The sequence below is a fragment of the Pristiophorus japonicus genome, chromosome 1 (genome assembly GCF_044704955.1).
Source record: "Pristiophorus japonicus isolate sPriJap1 chromosome 1, sPriJap1.hap1, whole genome shotgun sequence".
Lineage (NCBI taxonomy): Eukaryota > Metazoa > Chordata > Chondrichthyes > Pristiophoridae > Pristiophorus > Pristiophorus japonicus.
Window position 1 is genome coordinate 225,920,468 of NC_091977.1, and position 10,088 is coordinate 225,930,555.

A 10,088-nucleotide genomic window follows, 5' to 3' on the forward strand; every position below is an offset into this window, starting at 1 on the left:
GGGTGGCGGTTGTACATAGCTCTAATTTTAGTTTAAGGCAGCTGACTGCACCATTTTGCATTTTAAGGTTAAGTTTAGAATTAAGGTTAATGTTGCAGTAATGTTTAGGTGATTATTTTGAGTTTGTCTTGTGTGTCAGCCAGCCTGAGAGCAGTTCTCAAGGGCAGGATCCAGACATTACCGGTTGATGGACAAACCTCAGGAGACCAATTGATGTTGTTTAATTTTAATCTATGTTTTTTTTTTCCTTCTGTAATGTGGTTGTACGTTGCCTACATGCTGGTGAATATAATGTAACTGAAATGAAATTTAACTGTGCTGAAATGCAATTGTAGTGATTGAACCCCCTCCAAGCTGGGAGGGTATCAATGTAAAAAGTTTGTACCTGTAAAGGGAAAAGTGTGCATCTATGGTGATGTTGCATAAGTGTAATGCATTTTGGGTATTAGTTTAGCTAATTTATGGGGAAGGTTATCTCTTAGGAGTCAGGAACTTTGCTCACCTCAAAGAATTATACCATAAGTGATATGGTATCACAGGGGGAATGTAGAATTTACCAATATCTCGCAAAGATTCCAGGTACCTTTCCCCTGCAGAGGAGAAGAATCCCTTTCTGGGCTTTTAAAATGAGTTTAAAGGGGCAGATGAAGCCAGATAAAAGGGGATGCATTCATGGAGACCCTCCCCCCCCCCCCCCCACAGTGTTTGGACTCATAGGAAAGGGAATTCAAAATGGACCTAAATTACAGAAGCTTGAGATCCCCTAAACATCTATGGGAAGGAGCATATCAATTTTAAGATTCTGCAACATTTTGGCTGCGAAATAGAGTTACCAAATACAGGAGGTGGGGCCAAATTCGTGCATTAAGGACCCCAGGCTATTCACCCTCTAAGAGATAATCGAATTACCCAATCAAGCACAATGGAAATCATGGTCAAGAAACTGGACAATCCTAAAACAATGCAAAACCAGTGATAGCACATTCTCACACCCTAATCGAGTTACTGCTGACAAAGGAGACATTTAAAAATCAATGGACAGAACAGTTTAAACAGAGCCCAAGAGATTTGATGGGAGATAACAGAGCCTTTTTTGGGGGATATATCTATCCCCCAGTTTTACAAGGAAAGAGTAGCAGAACACAGACTCTAGCAGAACACAGAACTAGCAGAACACAGACTGTAACTCGCACAGACTCTAACAGAACACAACTAGCAGAACAAAGGCTAGCAGAACACAGACTCGAAAGGAACACAGACAGACACAAGCAGCCGGAGTGAAGAAATGGAGTCGTGAAGGAACCTACAGGAAATCGTCAAGGACCGACTGAGCATGAGGCCCACGAAATGGAAGGTTGTCAGCAACCAAATTGACAAACCCAGGCTACCACAACCAGCGAAACGACCAACCAAAACCAACTCAGCAAAATCCGAAGAATCGACATTTATTTCCACTCTACAATCTACTTCTGAACGGCCAACGGGTGAGAAATTACCTAAAAGGACTAACTAAAACCAAAGAAAGTGGGTACTTATCCCATAAATCCGAAACGCAACTTAGCGCATCAACGGACGCACCCCAACCGAAGACTACGCAGTCCGAAGTCCTCTCCTCCATCCAGGGTACGGCTTGCCTAGAAGGCCAAGTGCAGCAAACCCCGAAACCACGATTCACCGACAACTGTCAAAAGGGATTGGTGAGCATAGCCCCTGAACCCTCAGAGCTATAACTTAGTTAGTCAGGGGAATTGGGAGGGGGGAGGCTGGGATAACTCGTGTAAATGTATCTGCATTCTCCTCTTTACCCCATTTAGAGTTTAAGTTGTATTCTTTTCCCCACAGGCTGTAATTTGACATTTTATTCAATGTATTGTACCCTTCAGTGTGTATTGGTCTGTGTGTGTTATTAAAGGTGTGCCTTTTACTTCTTTTTAAACACAATAAAGCCATACCTGCTTCCTACCTTGAAACCGATTGTGTGTCCAAGTCTGTCACCGTCTCTTTATAATTCCAGTGTCTAGAACCAAGGGTGTGGGAGCGATTCGGAACCGTTCATATAAGGTCAGAAGGGAAAGCTGACCCCCTAAAAACCACCCCTTACATAAATGGCTTACCCCTTATCCTAAGACTGTGTCTCCTGGTTCTGGACTTCTTCATCATCGGGAACATTCTTCCCGCATCTAACCTGTCCAGTCCCGTCAGAATCTTATATGTTTCTATGAGATCCCCTCTCATCCTTCTAAACCCCAGTGTATAAAGGCCCAGTTGATGGAGTGGGACTTAAAACCAGAACCTTCTGATCCAGAGGCGAGAGTGCTACCAACTGAGCCACAGCTGATTCAGGGGGCTGTATAGGACTGGAAAAGGTAACTTTTATCTATCAGGCCAGTCCCAAAGATCACAAATTTCCTCCCCTACTTTGTTTTTCACATTCTACATTAAAATAGCGCTTGACTGTCAAAAAAATCTATCATAACCCTCTTCCAATTTAGAAATATCCAGTTTGTTTGCCTTTAAGTTAAGTCGGGCTGATGGAGACAAGATAAATTCGCACATGGAAATTCCTCAGCACTAAGAGGTTATAACTATCAGGAAAGGCTGAAGGTGTTTTGTCTGGAAAAGGAAAGACTGAGCAGTGACCTGATCGAGGTCTTTAAGATTATGGTAGACGTATAGAAATTGTTTCCACTTGCGGGAAAACTAGAACTCGGGGCCAAAAATACAAGATTGTCACGAATAAACCCAATAGGGAATTCCACTTTACCCAGAGAGTGGTGAAAATGTGGAATTTTCTACCACATGGAGTGGTTGAGGCGAATAGCAGAGATGCATTCAAGGGGAAGCAAGATAAGCACATGAGGGAGAAAGGGATAGAAGGATATGTTGTTAGGGTGAGATGAGGTAGGGTGGGAGAAGGCTTGTGTGGAACATAAACACCGACACAGATCAGTTGGGTGAATGGCCTGTTTCTGTGCTTTAGACACTATGGATGGAATTTTGCCAGTGCTGAGAGGGCGGGTTCGGAGGCGGGTCAGCTGCCAAAATGGAAAGGATTGACAGCAGTCGGGAGCCCGTTATCAATCCGTCACCACACAAGTCTCACAGGAGTCGGGTCTGTCAACACTTTACAGACCTGACACTAAGCAGTGGGGCAGGCAATTTACATCATTAAGAGGTTGTTAACAGCCAATTAAACAGGATTTTAACATACTTACCATTTTTCCACCTTTTTCACGAGGTTCACGCGCTTGGGGGTCACATCAGGTAAGTAGGTCGAGTTTGCAATGAGTATCTATTCTTTTGAATAGTTGACAGCTGCAAATGTGGTATAAAAGCTACCATTTCACAGCTGTTCACTTTCCAATGTTAGAAGCTGGAGCCTTCAGAATTTGGAAGACACATTTGAGCTTTACGCAGGTTGGAAGCGTTTGGCGTAAACTCTCTATCTACTGTCACCTCCTTGGAACAACCTCTCTCACCACTGAGAGATCGCTTCTGTCATCTCAACCTCATCTGCCATCTATTCCATTTGCATCGGTGCCCTTGAAAAATCTCACCTTGGTCCTCAGAATCCCAGCACGATCAGCACCAACACCAACATCACTAAACACACCAGCATCACCAACAATGACACCAACCTCCTCCGCAATCAACTGATACTGCGCAGGACAGAGGGCATCAGTACCCGACCACATTCCTGCCTAGGATGCCAGGGATGGCTTCACCATGGCCACATTTACTTCATGTGATGCTGTACACCCTGGCTGTCAGATGATGCATCAGGTTGGCATCACCCCACACCAACACCATAAAGCATCCCTACAATCACCAAGCCATTCCTTTCACACTCATCGCCATTGCAGGGGGGACTGTTACAGCTCACCATTCACTACAACTCACTAAGCCGCTTTCAAAGGTGCACACAGATCTGTCCAAGAAGGCAAAGTGCTGAAAATAAAGATTTCAATGTTTGAAAGCACATTAGCGGAAGTTTTATATGAACAGTGCCTACCCTTGTATGTTGTTAGTTGGTATGATTGGACAAGGAAGAGGGCTAGTGTGTGGGGTGGCTAATGAGATGGGGATATGATAATGTAGATAGGGAGAGAGAGGGGGATGGGTGGAGGTGCAAGGTCAGTTGGTGTGAGTAAGGATGTGCAGGAGTAGGCTAGGGAAGGCAGAGTGATGGGGATGTGATAATTGGCACTGCAGGACAAGGTTGATTGTGGCTTTGCAGTAATGTTTTGTGATTGACTGAGATAATTAAACGGTTTACGCCACTGTAGCCAGGTCCTCCTGATGACATCATTGCTTGTGCCCTCCTCTGCAATGTGCAATCAGGCTGTGTTGATCTCCTGGGGAGGTCTCTTCCGCCCATTGTAAGGGAAGAGAACCTCCCTGCATGCTGTGATTCCCTCCATAAGCATATGCAGCCTGGGTGCAGCTGTGCACCTTTGTGCAGTGCTTGTCAGTGTTTGCAACACCTCAATGCTGTAGAACATTGACAGCATAACTGTGGACATGGTCCCTTTAAGGAAACTGACTGATGACGCGTTCTCAAATGACGTCACCAGACCCGCTTCCTTTAATTGGACGGGAACCTCGCTGAGCGTGCTTAACAAGCCCCATCATCTGGAGAGAGCGGGCTGCAGTCAACAGCGGGCCAGGACCTTGCTAAAGAGCTCGGCCACCCCAGACCCGCCTCGGTCGGCGAAATCGCGGCCTTTGAAACTGTCTTTCCCCATCCTAGTATGTAAAAAGTGATCTGTTCAGCCCTGCTATTTCAGTTACATTGCCTTGTTTGGTACATCTTTGATAACATTGCTCTGCGTCAGTACAGCATTTCTTCCATCTTCTTTAACAACCGCTATTCTCTTTCGCGAGTATAGTCATCCAGTACTGCTACTCCACAGTAATACTCCCACCCTGCCTTTGAATTGTGCAGTTTCTCCCAGAACCCTCACTCAGCTGCATCACTGACACTGCATTAACGCTTTCTCAGTGACAAATTGCTGCTGTAACTTCCCCCTCCTTTGTGTAATTGGGAGCCATCCTTCTTAGGGTTGCCAACTCTGGTTGGACGTATTCCTGGAGGTCTCGCCTCCATTGCCCCGCCCGCACCACTCCCGCCATTGGTCGCGCAACCTGCCCAATCTTGCCTTACCACACCAAGTGTAAAGTGAACAGACTCTTTGTATTGACGTAGATAGAGAACTGGTTGGCAGATAGGAAGCAGAGTGTCGGGATAAACGGGTCCTTTTCAGAATGGCAGGCAGTGACTAGTGGGGTGCCGCAGGGCTCAGTGCTGGGACCCCAGCTATTTACAATATACATCAATGATTTAGATGAAGGAATTGAGTGTATTATCTCCAAGTTTGCAGATGACACTAAGCTGGGTGGCGGTGTGAGCTGTCAAGAGGTTGCAGGATGACTTGGACAGGTTAGGTAAGTGGGCAAATGCATGGCAGATGCAGTATAATGTGGATAAATGTGAGGTTATCCACTTTGGTGGCAAAAACACGAAGGCAGAATATTATCTGAATGGCAGCAGATTAGGAAAAGGGGAGGTGCAACGAGACCTGGGTGTTATGGTACATTAGTCATTGAAAGCTGGCATGCAGGTACAGCAGGCGGTGAAGAAGGCAAATGGCATGTTGACCTTCATAGCTGGGGATTTGAGTATAGGAGCAGGGAGGTCTTACTACAGTTGTACAGGGCCTTGGCGAGGCCTCACCTGGAGTATTGTGTACAGTTTTGGTCTCCTAATCTGAGGAAGGACGTTTTTGCTATTGAGGGAGTGCAGCGAAGGTTCACCAGACTGATTCCCGGGATGGCAGGACTGACATATGAGGAGAGACTGGATCGACTGGCCCTGTATTCACTGGAGTTTAGAAGAATGAGAGGGGATCTCAAAGAAACAAAGAGACGGGACTGGACAGGTTAGATGCAGGGAGAATGTTCCTGATGTTGGGGAAGTCCAGAACCAGGGGACACAGTCTAAGGATAAGGGGTAGGCCATTTAGGACCGAGATGAGGAGAAACTTCTTCACTCACTCAGAGAGTTATTAACCTGTGGAATTCTCTACCGCAGAGAGTTGTTGATGCCAGTTCATTGGATATATTCAAGAGGGAGTTAGATTTGGCCCTTACGGCTAAAGGGATCAAGGGGTATGGAGAGAAAGCAGGAAAGGGGTACTGAGGTGAATGATCAGCCATGATCTTATTGAATGGTGATGCAGGCTCGAAGGGCTGAATGGCCTACTCCTGGACCTATTTTCTATGTTTCTATGTTTCTATGTTACTCGATTGGATGATACTTGACTGTCATTCAAAAATATTTTTACAACTAATAAATGAAAGTGTTCAAAGTAAACTAAAGCAACATGCAATTTATGATTTTTCTCCCTGGTGTTGTTCACTGCATTTAATTCCTGGAGACTCCAGGGCAATCCTGGAGGGTTGGCAACCCAAATCCTACCCCAGCAGAAATGTGCTCCTGCGACCTCTTGGATCTGGTCTGGAAACCGGGTCTTGCAAATTTATCCTTGAGCCTTTCGAAACAAATTTCCTGAGGTGGATTAGAAACACTTGCGGTAAGTTCTGACACACCTCCAAGTCACAAGGTTGTGCGTTCAAGTCCCACTCCAGAGACTTGAGCACATAATCTAGGCTGTGACACTCCAGTGCAGTACTGAGGGAGTGCTGCATTGTCAGAGATGCTGTTTTTCAGATGAGAAGTTAAACCAAGACCCTGCCCTCCCCTTCATAAACCAGCACTCTTTAAAAAAAGATCAGGTAGTTCTCGGGTGCTCCAGTCAAATTCCTCTCTCAACAAACCAAAATAAATTAACTGGAGTCATCTCATTGTCCTTTGTAAAGGAAGAACTTGCATTCATATAGAACCTTTCACAATTTCAGGATGCCACAGAGAGCTTTGCAGCCAATGAATTACTTTTTGAAGTGTCGTCACTGTTGTAATGTAGGAAAACTGGCAGCCTATTTGTGCAGAGCAAGATCCCACAAACAACAATGTGATAATGACCAAATAATCTGTTTTCGTGGTGGTGGTTGTGAGATAAATGTTGGCCCTGCTCTTCTTTGATATAGTACCGTGGGATCTTTTACACCCAACTGAAAGGGCAATTGGTGCCCTCAGTTTATCGTATCATCCGAAAGATGGCATCTCCTTCAGTACTGCACTGGGAGTGTCAGCCTAGATTATGTACTCTAGCCTCTGGAGTGGGCCTTGCACCCACGACCTTCTGACTGCCAGGCGAGAGTGCTACCCACTGAGCCACAGCTGGCACTTTGCAGGATACTGCTGTGCATTCCTACCAACAAAAACACATTCTCAAGAATCACACATTTCAAAATTTCAGGGCAAGAGAAATTGGCATTTCTCCTGTTTTATTTTCTCAAATGGAGAAGAATATAGTCCCTGGCATCAAAAGCACAAAACAATGCTTCTAAAATAGAGGAATATCTGTATAAAGCTGTTCGAACAATCACATTAATGTTTGCCGCTGTCAAATTGCTACAGTTCGTACGTCATTTTGATTTTTAATGTTTTACTCCTCAAAAGGCAATCAAATTTATCCACCTCGTGGATTGTATGTGCACAAATAGTAAACTCCACCCATTTCCCAAATCCAAAATCTCTTCTTTACTTAGCCTTTTCTCCCTGAAAAAAAATTCCGCGCAATGAATTTATCCAAGGACCTTATCGAATATAGCTTCAAACTCACGCGTACCAGCAAGACTCAAGCATCACGCTTGTAGCAGTACAGCTCTGATAGTTCTACTTCACTAGCACATTAATGAAATGCTTTAATTCCATTCAATTCAATAGAATGAACCTGGATTCATCAACGGCAATGAAAAAAATAGTGGTGTTCAAACTGCATCTTAGCTTTATATCCAATATGTGAACTTAAAGATTGCTTCTTGTAATCTATATTAAACGCACACATACACTGTATTTTTAGAAATGACTTGCTTTGTTAGATTAAATACATGACTATATCACCAAATAGATTGCCCCAGAAACTTCAAATATTCTTCCCTAGTTCAGATCCTTTTAAAGTTATTTACGTTTCAGCAAGACTTTGATCAGAAAATGAAACAAAAACATTTCCCAAACTGTCGTAATTTAAGGTCAGCAAGCTGAGCTTACACTGCAGACAGGAATGTTGCTATCACGAGTCCTTTTAGTTCCATCACAATCTGTTTCAAAAGTAAACCACTTCAAGAAACCGTGACTAATGAACCTCAACACTGCCAACATAAATACAACAAAGACTGCCAAACTGAAATAGTTTGAAGAGTTACCATCGCTTACCATCTTGAAACTGTTCCACAGCAAGAGTTAAATGTGCCAAAGGAAGGCCCCTACTTTTAAAATTCACTATCGCACATGGCTGGTGCTATCTTGCCAGCTTCAATGTCTCTTAACTTACCATATTTGGGCGGCATTTGCTGAACACTAACAGTTGCCGAAGCAGACATTTAATCATTAGTTCAGCTTCCTACATTCAAAACTTCAATTAACTTTTGTAACGTTAAGGATTTAAAAATGGAAAATACTTAAAATGCACAAGTCAAGGCCATCAGATTGTAAAAGGAAATAAAAACAGGTGTACAGCCTGCACGAGGACTGATAAAGGATCCATACCCGAAGCAATAACCCTCCACCCCACGATTGTCCTACTGTGAATTTGAAGTATTTGCTATTTTTATTTCCGATCTGCAGGATTTTACTTTTTTTAAATCTGTAGCTTTTAAGATGTTTGTCTTAAATGATTGGGAAAAAGTACAAAATATCTCAACATATTTCCCAAAGATTGCTTACGTACCCTGCTGAAGGGGGAGCACCAACTTGTTCGTATATCATGTGCTGCGTCACACTTCTTTTGCACACTTTTTGACTTCTTGCTAATCTGACCTGTTCAGTCCATATATATCTCAATGAAACGGTCCAAGGCCAGGGTAATGATAGTGGCGTCAGTGGGGAAATTCATTGCCCACAAGGAGTTTCTATTTCAACAATTGCTTTGCAATCACCATTTGCAGAAACTAATAGATGCAATCTGAAAATAATAACGCCATATGATACTGACTACAAGGCCATTCGGATTTAATTCTCTCTGAATTGTTTGTTTGTAATGTTTACCAGACCCCTCCTGAATTAAGTTAGCACTGTCCATTTCTATTTAGAGAACACAGAGACAGCTGAAGATTGGGAACAAATGGTGTGACTGACATAACCCAGGGAGACAACTATTAGCAGCTGCTATATCCAGAAAGTTCTAGCAACTTCCAGAAAGGTGGCTTTCTTTCCTGTTGTTAAGTTTAATACAGGCACTGACACCCTTTACTAGACTTGATACTGCAGCACCTCCAGACTCTCCTGAATTTTCTGCAGGATGCGAGACTCAACATGCAAACAGCTAAAGGCGCTATATAAATGCAAGTTGTTGTTGTTGATGGGGTTACAGCAACAGATTAAAAAGACTGGTAAACCTTTCATTACAATTAACATGGATCTAGTTATTTGATTTATACGGGCAGATTTTCTGACCGGTTACAATGGTCATTGGGCCTAAGGGATCTCGGAGTACAAATACACCAATCACTAAAAGTTGCGACTCAGGTTAACAAGGCCATAAAAAAATCAAACTAAGCACTAGCATTTATTTCTGGAGGTATAGAATTGAAAAGTAGTTGTGTTAAACCTGTATCAAACCTTGGTTAGACTACACTTGGCGTACTGTGAACCGTTCTGGTCACCATATTGTAAAAAGGATATAGAGGCACTGGAGAGGGTGCAGAGAAGTATTACAAGGATGATACCAGAAATGCGAGGGTGTACCTATCAGGAAAGGATGAACAGGCTGGGTGTCTTTTCTGTTGATAAAAGGCTGAGGGGTGACTTAATAGAGGCCTTTAAAATTATGAATGTTTTTTTATAGAGTGGATACAAAGAGAATGTTTCCACTTGTGGGGAAGAGCATAACTAGAGGCCATCAATATAAGACAGTCACCAAGAAATCCTATAGGGAATTCAGAATAAAATTCTTTACCTAAAGAGT

The 10,088-nt window shown here is 43.4% G+C and overlaps 1 protein-coding gene across 4 annotated transcripts in view; it reads right to left on the bottom strand.

Annotated features, from left to right (window-relative positions):
• unc45b (unc-45 myosin chaperone B) overlaps positions 1 to 8,955 on the bottom strand; it is a 136,805-nt gene extending 127,850 nt beyond the window's left edge. For 3 of the 4 annotated variants that reach the window (XM_070887163.1, XM_070887182.1, XM_070887191.1), the window contains exon 1: positions 8,853 to 8,955. The gene's annotated coding sequence lies outside the window, so the exon portion shown is untranslated. The remainder of the gene's footprint in view (positions 1 to 8,852) is intronic. The other variant, XM_070887173.1, reaches the window with a different exon arrangement.
• Positions 8,956 to 10,088: the final 1,133 nt, after the last annotated feature.